Source organism: Maniola hyperantus, chromosome 12 (assembly GCF_902806685.2).
Source record: "Maniola hyperantus chromosome 12, iAphHyp1.2, whole genome shotgun sequence".
Taxonomy (NCBI): Eukaryota; Metazoa; Arthropoda; class Insecta; order Lepidoptera; family Nymphalidae; genus Maniola; species Maniola hyperantus.
The window spans coordinates 1,291,964-1,304,586 of NC_048547.1; positions in this window are offsets into that span (position 1 = coordinate 1,291,964).

The window sequence follows — 12,623 nt, forward strand, 5'->3', positions numbered from 1 at the left end:
ACAAATTATTTAGTCGCCTCTGGCTAAGCCTCTGAGACAATAATCACAAATCATTTTTCTCTCAGTGTGAGTCAGTTTGCAACACTCGTAATTAGCCTCGCAGCGGCTTCCATACAATAAATTATGAGCAATTTATCTGTCCGTCTGTCACCATACATCATGTTGCGCGGTGCATTCGCCGGCGTTGAAATATTATGAGCCCGGTACACTCGGAGGCCCAATGTGTTACGCCCTAATGTTATTACTGTGTTAGTTTCACGGGATACGAAAATAATGTATAATGTGCGATTTATTCTATCATCTTGAATATTTATGTTACTGTACCGTTGCATAGTTTGATACGTTATTGTTAGTTTTGGGCAAATACAATTTGCGTGGATTTAGTTTTTTAAAAATCTCATGGGAACCCTTTGATTTTCCGAGATTAAAAGTAGAGATGTCCTTCCCCGGGATGCAAGCTATCGCTGTACCAAATTTCGTCGAAATCGGTTGAACGGACGGGCCGTGAAAGGCTAGTAGACAGACAGACACACTTTCGGATTTATAATATTAAGTATGGATTTATCATCTTCTTTATCTTTTATGATCTTGAAAAATTCCACCCCCATGGGAGTTAAATAGGGGATGAAAGTCAGTATGAAAATCCATAATATTGAGTTATAAAGTATCCATGAAAGTTAGTATTTAAAATAGTACCTACCTATTAAGTTATAGGTAGATTATGTGTTTCAGGCTTTTTAGAAATTAATTAACCCCAAGGGTGTTAAATAGGGATGGAACTTTTGAATGAAAGCCTATCATTTTTCAAGTTCAAGTTACAACAGTTTACATTGATATTTGGGCTTTCGGTCTTCAATGTAAGTAGTACCTAGACCTACTAGAGATTTCAAGATTTTTGGAAACCTCACCAACTTTCAAAAATTCCACCCGAGCGGAGACGGATCAGAATATTTCGAACGCTGATCACTTTTCAGTATTCACCACTGGTAATGAAATAAAATGATTTGGTATGAATGAAATGGTTAGGTACCTAACTGAGATTTTTTTAACAGTTGGTTGCGAGATCAAATCCTGGGGCACTGGGCAGTGAATATGTGAAGTGTTGTGTTACCTATCTACAAGTAAGTATATTTAGGTTATCTTTTAGAGAAAATATCCTAAACATTGGCACCAATTCTGTTGTCTTTCTCTACACTAAATTTAGAGTATCTGCATCCTTTTTTTTTAAATATTGCTAAAAAGGACAGAACATGAATATTTTACATAATACTTTAAATTTAAAGCTGTCAAACGGTGTCTGTCTTTTTCATATTACATTAGTAAGAAGAGGATATGAATACTCTAAAATTTAGGTGCGCTCAGAATCAGTACCATTGTTTGTTTACAAAGCCTCAGTAGCTCAACGGTTGTGGTTAAATTATAACGTTGCAACTAGGAAAGGATTTTCAGGCATGCAGATAGCTATTATGAGTATGACGTAGGCATCCGCTAAAAAGAATTTTTAAAAATTCAATCCCTCTAAGGGGGTGAAATAGTGGTTTGAAATTTGTGTAGTCCACGTGGACTAAGTCGCGAGCATAAGCTAGTTATTTTATAAAAGCTGAAAGTTTCTTTGTGCATTGCCCCCAACACAGGGCGAAACTATGAAGTTTGAATCATGGCTTGGCTTGGTGGCTTTGGCAGATAACAGGTAACAAAGACGTAAGTATAAAGTCTAATTGTTAAAACCTGTTATCTGCCAAAGCCACCATGATCCAAAATTCATAGTCGCTGACAGTGGCGTGCAGCTCATAGAAGCATAAAAGCGCTGCTTACCCTAATTAAAATATCTCAATGCTAATTTATTATGAACTGACAGTAAATAGGTAATTATCTAACTAATGCCTACCCTCACTTCAACCTGTGCACGCCACTGGTCGCTGATCATTCGACCCTGTGTTTGGAACAACGCGCCGAGAAACTTTCGGCTTTTATAAAATAACGAATAACTGTCATCTATATAATATATAAAATTCAAAGTCCTGACTGCCTGACAGATATCAACGCACAGCCTAAACCGCTGGTCCTAAAGACATGAAATTTGGAGGGTCTATTCTTTGTGAAGAGTAGGTATCCACTAAGAAAGGATTTTTCGAAATTCCACCCCTAAGTGGGTTAAATGGGGGATGGAAGTTTGTATGAAAGTCAGTCATTTTTCAAGTTATTTGCATGAAAATTGGTGTTTGGGTTCTCGGTCACAAATGAAGAAATACGTTTTTCAGGATTTTTGGAAAATTTTCCCATAAGGGTGGTAAAATAGGGGATGTAAGTTTGTATGGGAAAGTTTTAATTATTGATATTATTAACTTGAAATTTGGAAAGTTGGTTTTTTCTTGTTAGGTGTCAGCTAAGAAACGACTATGAGAAAATCTCCCCCTAAAGGGATGAAATGGGGGGTGGAAGGTTATATGTGTTATTCGGTGCTGGTTAGGGTGCGCATTCTGATGTTATAATGTTTTTTTCTGAAAAAAAAAGCCATTTGTTTCCTGTAGGCCACGCGGGCGAAGCCGCGAGCAGAAGCTAGTAAGTGTATGAATTTTCTAGTGATTTTCTCAAATTGTTATTAGTTATAGATTTAACTATGTAGTTTGATTTTAAATTAATTTGTAACGATGGGGCCAGCATATAGATCATTTCTGTAAATGCCCCTTACAAAATATGTCAGATTTAAAAAAAAATTGAGTCACTGACGTCATCGTCCTAATGTAAAGTAATAATTTACACGGATGATTACGTGACACAGTCGCTGTAGTGACATTGATGGCTTTGTTGACAAAGTTTACAAACTCATTCATACGGACTGTATGTGTAATAGGTAAGTATAATGACTCAACGGCGCTACTAGATTATAACAATATGGGTCCATATAGATAGAAAAATTACCTTTTATGAGATTATGCTATAAACGACAATATTTACATACCGAATGGGTATGTACATTGTACAGTACGTAATTAAGTAAAGTTATTATGATTTTAGTTATTTTACTAGCTTATGCTTGCGACTTCGTCCGCGTGGACTACACAAATTTCAAACCCCTTATTCAGCCTCTTCGGGGTTGAATTTTCAAAAATCCTTTCTTAGCGGATGCCTACGTCATAATAACTGTCTGTATTCCAAATTTCAGCCCGATCCGTTGAGTGGTTTGAGCTGTGAGTTGATAGATCAGTCAGTCAGTCAGTCACCTTTTCCTTTGATCACATAATAATATATTTTTGAATTCTATAGGTCTCGTGTAACTCAATTTACGGGCAGTCACAACATCCATTGAAAACAATTTATGTTTATATTTTTAAATATTATAGATTTTTAGTGTTCCGTATCTCAAAAGGAAAAACGGAACCCTTATAGGATCACTTTGTTGTCTGTCTGTCTGTCAGTCTGTCAAGAAACCTACAGGGTACCTACTTCCCGATGACCTAGAATCATGAAATTTGGCAGGTAGGTAGGTCTTATAGCAGACATTCGGGGAAAAATCTGAAAACCTTGAATTTGTGGTTACATCACACAAAAAAAATGTGGTTTTGAACTAAAAATTAGTATTTTGAATTTTCGAAGTAAGATAACTATATTAAGTGGGGTATCATATGAAAGGGCTTTACCTGTGCATTCTAAAACAGATTTTTATATATTTTTATGCATCATAGTTTTTGAATTATCGTGCAAAATGACGAAAAAATACGACTGTAATACGGAACCCTCGTTGAGCGAGCCTGAATCGCACTTGGCCGGTTTTTTCTCAGTAGGTACTAGGTACCTAGGTACCTACCTATTAAAACTTCATCATAATTAAGATGGTTTTTAATTGCAATAGATATTATGCTATTAAATCATTTGATAACATTCTAATTAATTCAAACAATCACTTAAATAGGAAGCATTAAAAGGATATGGACAATTAATTTAGAAAAATGGTGTTTTTACGTATTTTGGGATCATTAATATTAAGATGGTAATAATTTTAAACTTTCTTAAACATTTAGATAAGATATATTAAAGTTATATTGCTGCCAAATTATAATACCTACCTAGGTATTATGATAATTCCGCAGCAATAACTTTAAATAAAAATTATTTTGAGACAATTAAGTATAAATAGAAATTAATTAAACATAAATGATTCTTATCTAATTTATTATTTAGAAAAATACTTTAAAAAAACGATAACTATCTAATCGTAATAGATGGTTATCTTTGATTTGATTAAAAAATAAACAAGTCACAGAAACCTCGGAGAAATGCCTAAGCGACGCGATTTACCTGGCGCTTTAAACTTTCAAGAGTCAGGTTTTTACTCGTATTTTTTTATTTCACTGTGAGAACAAAGTCGTATGGGCGGCCGCCGCGAATATTGCGCCTCCTACGCAGAAAAAAATCATAAATCTCCAAATTGACTCAACTTCGAATCGAATCCGGAGCCATTCCTTCCTTTTAGCAGCTGAACATCTGATTTTTAACCGACTTTCAAAAAAGGAGAACGCCAATGTGCGCCAAGCCTAAGCTTTGAAAGGAATACAGACGTAGCCACAGTTAGTGCTAGTACCTATGTATATCTAAAGTGATCCCAGAGATGCATCCCGACTACCGCCGCAGCTTCTTGATACTTGAGAGCCGGCAGATCAAAGGCGGCGCCGCTTTGATGTGCCGCCAACGTCGAGCAACACGCCCCAGAGAAGACATGCTCTCTAGACATGCTATCTCCGATATAAAAAGCTCAGTAGAGAAATTACACAACTCACCAACGTTGATAGAACTCGAGCGTTAAAACATAATAACGTTAGAGTAAAATGGATACAAACTTCATCATTTGATTTAAAGTCGAAAATTCAGTAATGTTGATATGTTGCTTGGTGGCGATCTTAATTGTCAAAAAAGACCATACAAGTTTTCAACACAATTTTATTTTTAATTTACTGTCGATTGGAAGTGTCATGCCAAAGTCAAAGGCAAAGCCATTTATTCAAATAGGTAACATTGTAGGTACACATTTTGATTGTCAATTGTTGAATTTGTAAGATAAATGATGTGATAAAATGAACTACACAACTTTAAACTGCGACGATTCCAAACGCGCCCTGGTCTGAGAAGAAGCACACAACAAACTTAGCTGTTGTATGTAAAAAGTTAACTAAAATTTTGATTACAAAATACCTATTAATCATTAGTGACTTTATTTTACAGTAACCGGCAACAAATATTGTAGATCGACCTTTGGAATGAAATTTTGGCTTCGTAGAACGTTGCCTCTGACACTCACAACTATGTATGTGACGTTTTGTCGGTCTCAACGACAGAGACAACGCTCTACGAAACCGCTATCTTTTTCTAAAGGTTGATGGACAATATTTTCTGACGCGTACTGTAACCGCGATTACGCACTACACTTCCGTCATCCGAGTTCTATCCGTTATCCGTGAGAATACCAGCGATTATCTACGACATATGTCATAAGCTCCCATACAAAACAAAAAGGAACGTATTTTCACGGACTCTGATTGGATGAGTGAGTAACCGCTGTAAGTATAATTTGGGTCCAGTGGTCCGATACTTTGATAAAGTCTCATAGCAGCTCCTTCTACAGATAATGAAAGCGTGAGTTTTTGGTGTTTTAGTGGTTCTTTATTTCCGTTTTTATTTTATTTATGTGTCACTCCGAGCGGGTCCTGGCGAGATAATCGCTTTTAAAGAGATGTTTTGTCAGAATACTTGTGATAAAAATGGAATGAATTGTACCTATTCTGAACGGTAGGGCAGTTTAATGTGGCACGTTTTAACTTTTAATTCGTCACGCGTTTAAATGAAATGTTTGTTTACTCCAGATTATTTTAGTAAGATTATTATACTATAGTATAGGTATTAAAGAAAAACCGACAGTAAGTAATGGAAAACCTAGATGGCGAATTTCAAAATGGCCGCCATGTAATTTAAAAAGAACTCTAAAAAGGAACAAAAATCCACTAAAATCGGAAAATATCCCCCTTTCTGTAAAATGAAACTACCACATAACCACATGATTTGCCTCCCGTGTATATTCAGAGTCGGGCCTTCAACTGGATGTAATAATATCCGATGGCCCGTCAGAGCCGATATAACGCGAGGCAGATAAGCATCGCGCGTTCGCAGTGATTAGCTCTGCCTCTGTGAAGCCGCCACGCGTTGTCGCCTCAGCTTAACCACTGATTCACCGCTTCTTTTTTAATAGGGCATTTTACCCTTTTTTGAAAAGTGTCTTAATTTAATCTCAATGTGGTAATAAAATAAATAAATAAATAAATAAACTTTTATTTCAGGCATAAGTACACCCATAATTGTGTGTTAGTATAGAAACAATTCCTTAACCTATGTTAGTACCTACTTATTACTAGCTTAAACTTAACTTAACAACTAATTCTACTACTATTAAAACTAATCCTATTTATAACGCCCGAGGGAGTCTCTTTGCGCCTATGTGCGCACCACTCCAGCACCTCCAGAGAGGGCTGTCCAATTTCATGGACAATGCGCTGAGGAGAGTGGTACTCCTCAACAGCCTACTCATCATGGACGCGGCACGCTTGCGCATGATCGCGAAGAAATCATCCACGCGAGCATCCGCAAACATTGCCGACGCACTGCAGTGTCGAGGCATCCTCAACACCGCCCTCAGCACATTGTTGTATTGAACGCGCAGGGCACTGTAGGTCCGCTGCGTGTAGTTCGTCCACAGACTGCACGTATAAAATGACTGGCAGTAAGCCCTATATGGTAATAAAGTACCAAAAATTCACAAAAAAATTATTCGATCTATTAGTGCAATAAAAATTGCAAATAAGTTGTTGTATACCCCGTGAAAACGTTAGCTGCCATTTTGTTTAGATTCATGAGCTGTTATGACGTCACACGGATTGGTAAATAACATTTTCTTAGTGAAATACATAAAACTGTACAATCCATGTGACGGCACAGTCGCAATTCATCAGGGCAACTATGAACAGCTTCGTGCGTTTCGAATATTCATAATTGGCCTCCCGTATTTATTCACAGTCGTAGGTATTTTTTAAATAGGGTATTTTACCCTTTTTTGAAAAGGGTGTTAATTTGATCCCAATGTGATAATAAGTATAATATTTTGATTGTAAATTGTGTCTTGTGAACTGTTTACTTGAATAAATAAAATAAAAAATGAAAAACTCATAAAGAAGTCGTCATAAACGACAGACGAATACCTTCACTAACAGATAAAAGCCGACGTTCTGAAGAAAACATATTTTTAAAAGTCCTTCGTTTTATTCAAAGAAACTTGAAGATATTATGTAAACATTTCACAGGCCAAATCCATTAGATGAAGACGGCCTCTGCTGTGACAGACAGACTGACAAACAAGCTTGTCGGCGAGATGGCTGTTTTGATGAGAAATTCTGTCTGGAACTTTTAACTGATAAAATAATATTTCAAAGTTCAAACCACAGACGTTCTTGAATATCAGGAAAATCATACACATTTGTTTTGCAACCGACAACCTCTCTGGCTCATGGATGAGTGATATGATCTTATAAAGTGGTAGGTCCACGGTTTGATTCTCGGCAGGGGTTTATTATTATTTTTTATTCAGATACAAGTTAGCCCTTGACTGCAATCTCACCTGGTGTTAAGTGATAGTGAAGTCTAAAATGGAAGCGGGCTTACCTGGAAGGGGTATGGCATTTTTAGGGTTCCGTACCTCAAAAGGAAAAATGGAACCCTTATAGGATCACTTTGTTGTCTGTCTGTCGGTCTGTCAAGAAACCTACAGGGTACTTCCCGTTGAACTAGAATCATGAAATTTGGCAGGTAGGTAGGTTTCATAGCAGACATTCGGGGAAAAATCTAAAAACCGTGAATTTGTGGTTACATCACACAAAAAAAAAATTGTGGTCATGAACAAATATTGCTATTTTCAACTTTCGAAGTAAGATAACTATATCAAGTGAGGTATCATATGATAGGGCTTCACGCATGATAAAATACATAACGCATAATAGTTTTTGATTTATCGTGCAAAAAGTTGAAAAAATACGACTACAGTACGGAACCCTCAGTGCGCGAGTCTGACTCGCACTTGGCCGGTTTTTATTCAGATACAAGTTAGCTCTTGACTGCAAACTCGCCTGGTGGTAAGTGATAATGAAGTCTAAAATGGAAGCGGGCTAACCTGGAAGGGGTATGGCATTTTTTATTAAACCCATAACTCTTTGGTTTCTACACGGCATCGTACCGGAACGCTTAATCGCTTATCGGTACGGCAGGGTGGTAACTAGCCACGGCGATGAAACAAGATACAACCCAAAATTTTCCTGCCTGGAATCGAACTCATGCAAACAAGCATGTAGGTGACATTCAAGTTTTTATGTATCCCAAAATTGCGCAACGCACCTAAAGACTTGAAAAACATAATGTTTGCCACCATCACCTTTCAGAAAGTCGTTCGAGCCCTTAGCCCTTTATACCTGATTCATCGCGCTATCACGAGCTCCACTATAAAGGATGCTCCTTATCAGCCGGCAGTAAACAGCGCTGTTTATGCGCTTCCGACTTCCTTTATGCGTCACCCTGTATACGGCACTTTAGACTGCTTTGTTTCCTCTTTTTTTTCTTTACAAGTGATAAGGGTGTTTCTTTAGTGGGCTTTAACTTTTTATTAGTTCCAGTCACAAATCTGTGAGCCGGTGTAACTTTCAAACTAAAATTTTTTACGGAAATTTGGGAAACCATAGACACAAATATTTGTTTTTACAACTTACTAAAAAATTCGTTGAGTACTAATTCACATATCGCTGCTTCAATACAAAAAGGACACAAACCGAAAAAACACTTTTTTACAGGAGAGCTATTCAAAGTTTTGAAATTTAATTTTTGTCTATAGCTTTGTGCTCTTTCATCAATTACATGCATGTTATATACTATTAAGAGGGCTCAGGACGAAGCTTTCTTCATACAAACGTAGGAGGGTAATTACTACATTATTTGATATTGTACGCTCAAAACTAAGTATTATATCGATTAATCTCGTCATTATCTAGGTTTATTGATATATGAAACATGAAAAAAAAATTGATTTTAAAGGTACGAGGCTCAAAAGATTCCGATTTTAACACTAAATTTATGACAACTTTGGGCGTAAATAAATAAGATTAGGGGTATGAAGATTCTAAAGAAATTTAACATTAGACATAGTTTATTTATTCTTTAGTTGTAATAACTATACTTTGCAAACATAAACTCGGTAGGTTTTTCTCAAAAATGCTTTTCCTAAACCCTTGATTTCAGTGAAAATCATCGTGCCTCTCACCTTTCTCATACAATGTCAAGTGAAAAGCAAACAGGTTAGGTCGAGCGTACTGCGTCACCTTATAAGCGTATTGTAAAGCTGCATTTAATGATATATATAGATATGTTATAAGTGCGCCATAGGCGCATTAAACCGTTGATTAAACGCGAACGGCCGTCATTATGCGTAAACGAGCCGTCACTCACGGCTGAGAGTGGAAACGTGGAGAGAAACAGATCTGTTCTTATGTTGTTTTCATTCAAATTATTACTGTTTATCTCATTTTAATAGCTATCCGCATGCCAAATTTTAGCCTGATCCGCCGAGTAGTTTGAGCTGTGTGTTGATAGATTAGTCGGTCAGTTATTCAATCAGTCGGCTTTTTATTTTCTGGTGGTAAGTGATGATGCAGTCTATGATGAAATCTAGATAGAAGTGGGCTAGCTTAGAAGGGGTATGGAAGTTTCATTAAACCCGTACCCCTGAATCCTGATCGATTTCTAGTTTCAAAGTAGCATCGTACCGGAACGCTAAATCTTGCACCAAATTTCTTCAGAACCGCTAAAATCACTTTTCATTTACCTAATAATTTTGGTTTTACATAGTTCAAATTTTAAGATACACCCTTGCCATGAAGGTACTAAGTTCGTTGCTTATTAGTATTCGCAGAAATTTCTTGTACAAACTCCATTAGGCGCATTAAACGGTTGATTAAACGCGAACGGCCGTCATTATGCGTAAACGAGCCGTCACTCCGTCAGTCACGGCTGAGAGTGGAAACGTGGAGAGAAACAGATCTGTTCTTATGTTGTTTTAATTCAAATTATTACTGTTTTCGCGATTCAGAAAACCGATGTAATGTAAACCTATTTATTTTAATTTTTATTGCACCTATTTGCCTATTTACTGTTAGAGGCTAGAGCTTATTTAAGTATCTAAAAATTAATACTTAAGGTGACGCAGTACGCTCGACCAAAGTTGCCGGCGCACGTGGGTAACGTGTTTGCTTTTCATCTTACATAGTATAAGAAAGGTGAGAAGTACGCCGGTTTTCACGGAAATCAAGGGCGCGAAAAGGGATTAGGAAAAATGTTACTAAATATATACTAAACATAATAATATGTTTGGAAAATGCAAAGTAAAGATATTTATATACTAATAAATAAATAAACTATGTCTAAAGTTAAATTGTTTTAGATTTTGAGGTTTCCGTACTTACCTCAAAAGGAAAAACGGAACCCTTATAGGATCACTTTGTAGTCTGTCTCCTCTCTGAATAAGAAGGGTTTGGCCATTGTCCACCACGCCTGACCAATTGCGGATTGACACAGTTCCCACACCTTTGAGAACATTATGGAGAATTCTCAGGCGTGCGGGTTTCCTCACGATGTTTTTCGATAATTGCTTAAAACGCACATAAATAACTCCGGTGCGTGCCCGGGATTGAGCCCCCGACTTCCAGACAAGGAGGCGGACGTTTTATCTAGGGCCTAGGCTACCACGGCTAGCCTAGTGGTGAAGGTGCCTAATAAAACCCATAAAATAGGTGTAAAAAAGCACTAAACATTTAACCGTCAGTCAAAACATAAATTCGTTAACCAAACACATTCTACCCAGTAAGTTAGTACACTGAGCAAACAGCCAATCGAGCAAAAATACCCGTCACTGCACTGCTATCACAACAAATGGATACACTTCGGAAAATCGTTACTTCGTGAGTTTAACGCCGGTTAATCAGCTAGGCTCCTAATTGCTGTCATAAACTTTGTATATACAACAAACAGCTTGTTCCTCTGCGTCGGCCAAAGACTAAGCTTTTATGTACAGACTCGGGAGTAGGCAGAAACTAAATCTTTTAGGCTCTTTTACAGCCTAAAAACCGAAAAGATATGCCGTACACCGTGAGGAGATCCGTAGGAGAACTAGAATAACCGACATAGCTCAACGGGTTGCGAAGCTGAAGTGGCAATGGGCAGGGCACATAGTTCATAAAACCGATAGACGTTGGGTTCCCAAGGTGCTGGAATGGCGACCTCGCGTGTGGAAGTCCCAACAAGAGACCTATGTCCAGCAGTGGACGTCTATTGGTTGATGATGACGATGATGATGATGCCGTAAAACGACTTAGGCAATGATATTGTATGAAGGTATAAATCCCACAAATTGCTATTGCGCTGAAACCATGTCATTATGTGCCTAATTGCGGTGAAATTAGAGCCACTTTATGAGCTAGTGTATTGAAAAAAATATTTTGACTTGAATAGGAATGCTATAGACGTCATAATAATTTGCTAGAAATACATCAAACACGTCAAGTCACATAGCCTTATTTGCATTATTAAAGCTATCTTGATCTTAAAAGTATAATTTAAATTCTCAGTATATATTAACTGGAGGACACGTCATTAAAACGACAATAATACATTAATTACTGCACTCGAGGTATTTCTATTAACGCCCACATGGAAATGTAAGCCTATTAATGTCGGCTATTAAATAAACCATTAAAGGATAATATTATTAATAATTATTTGCTATTTTATTAATATTATATTTATAAATACGCTGTATGTTTGCGGCAACCGTTTAAAATAAGTTTCTCTGTGAGTATATACTCGTACCTACTGCCTAGGTAAGCTTATACAGTTATAAATGTTAAGTAGTTTGTAAAGAGGTTTTTGAAAAATGTTAGCTGCAATTTTTTTCATATAAGTACCTACATTTTGGATATTTCAAAAACTTAAATCAAAGTGTAACTTTAGGCCGTCAAAATACCTACAAAGTACATTTTACATAATATTGTGTTAAGTGATGTAATATCCTAGCTCTGGGTGAATTTTATTTATGGAAAACAGCGATATAAATATTCTACGACACGTAACAACATGAACCAAACCAAACCAAAGGGGCATGGGTTTATTAAAAACTGCCATACCCCTTCCAGGTCAGCCCGCTTCCATCTTAGACTGCATCGTCACTTACCACCAGGTGAGATTGCAGTCAAGGGCTAACATGAATCTGAATTTTAAAAAAACACGTATACTATATCTACTATAGGTACTAAAGCTACCTATGTAAACAACAAGTAATTTAGAGTTATCGCGCAAGTGTTATTTTTACAAACGGACTGCGTGTCTAAAGCGGATTTCAGTTGACAAGAGTGCGGACACCCGCTGTTCGTTGGAACATGTTACTATGTCCCGTCTCGTTGGAAAAAATCCCACGAAGAGGCAAATCCATCTGATATACTTATCTAGTCTATGACAGGATCAGAGGCGAGGGATGTGTGGACGAAATA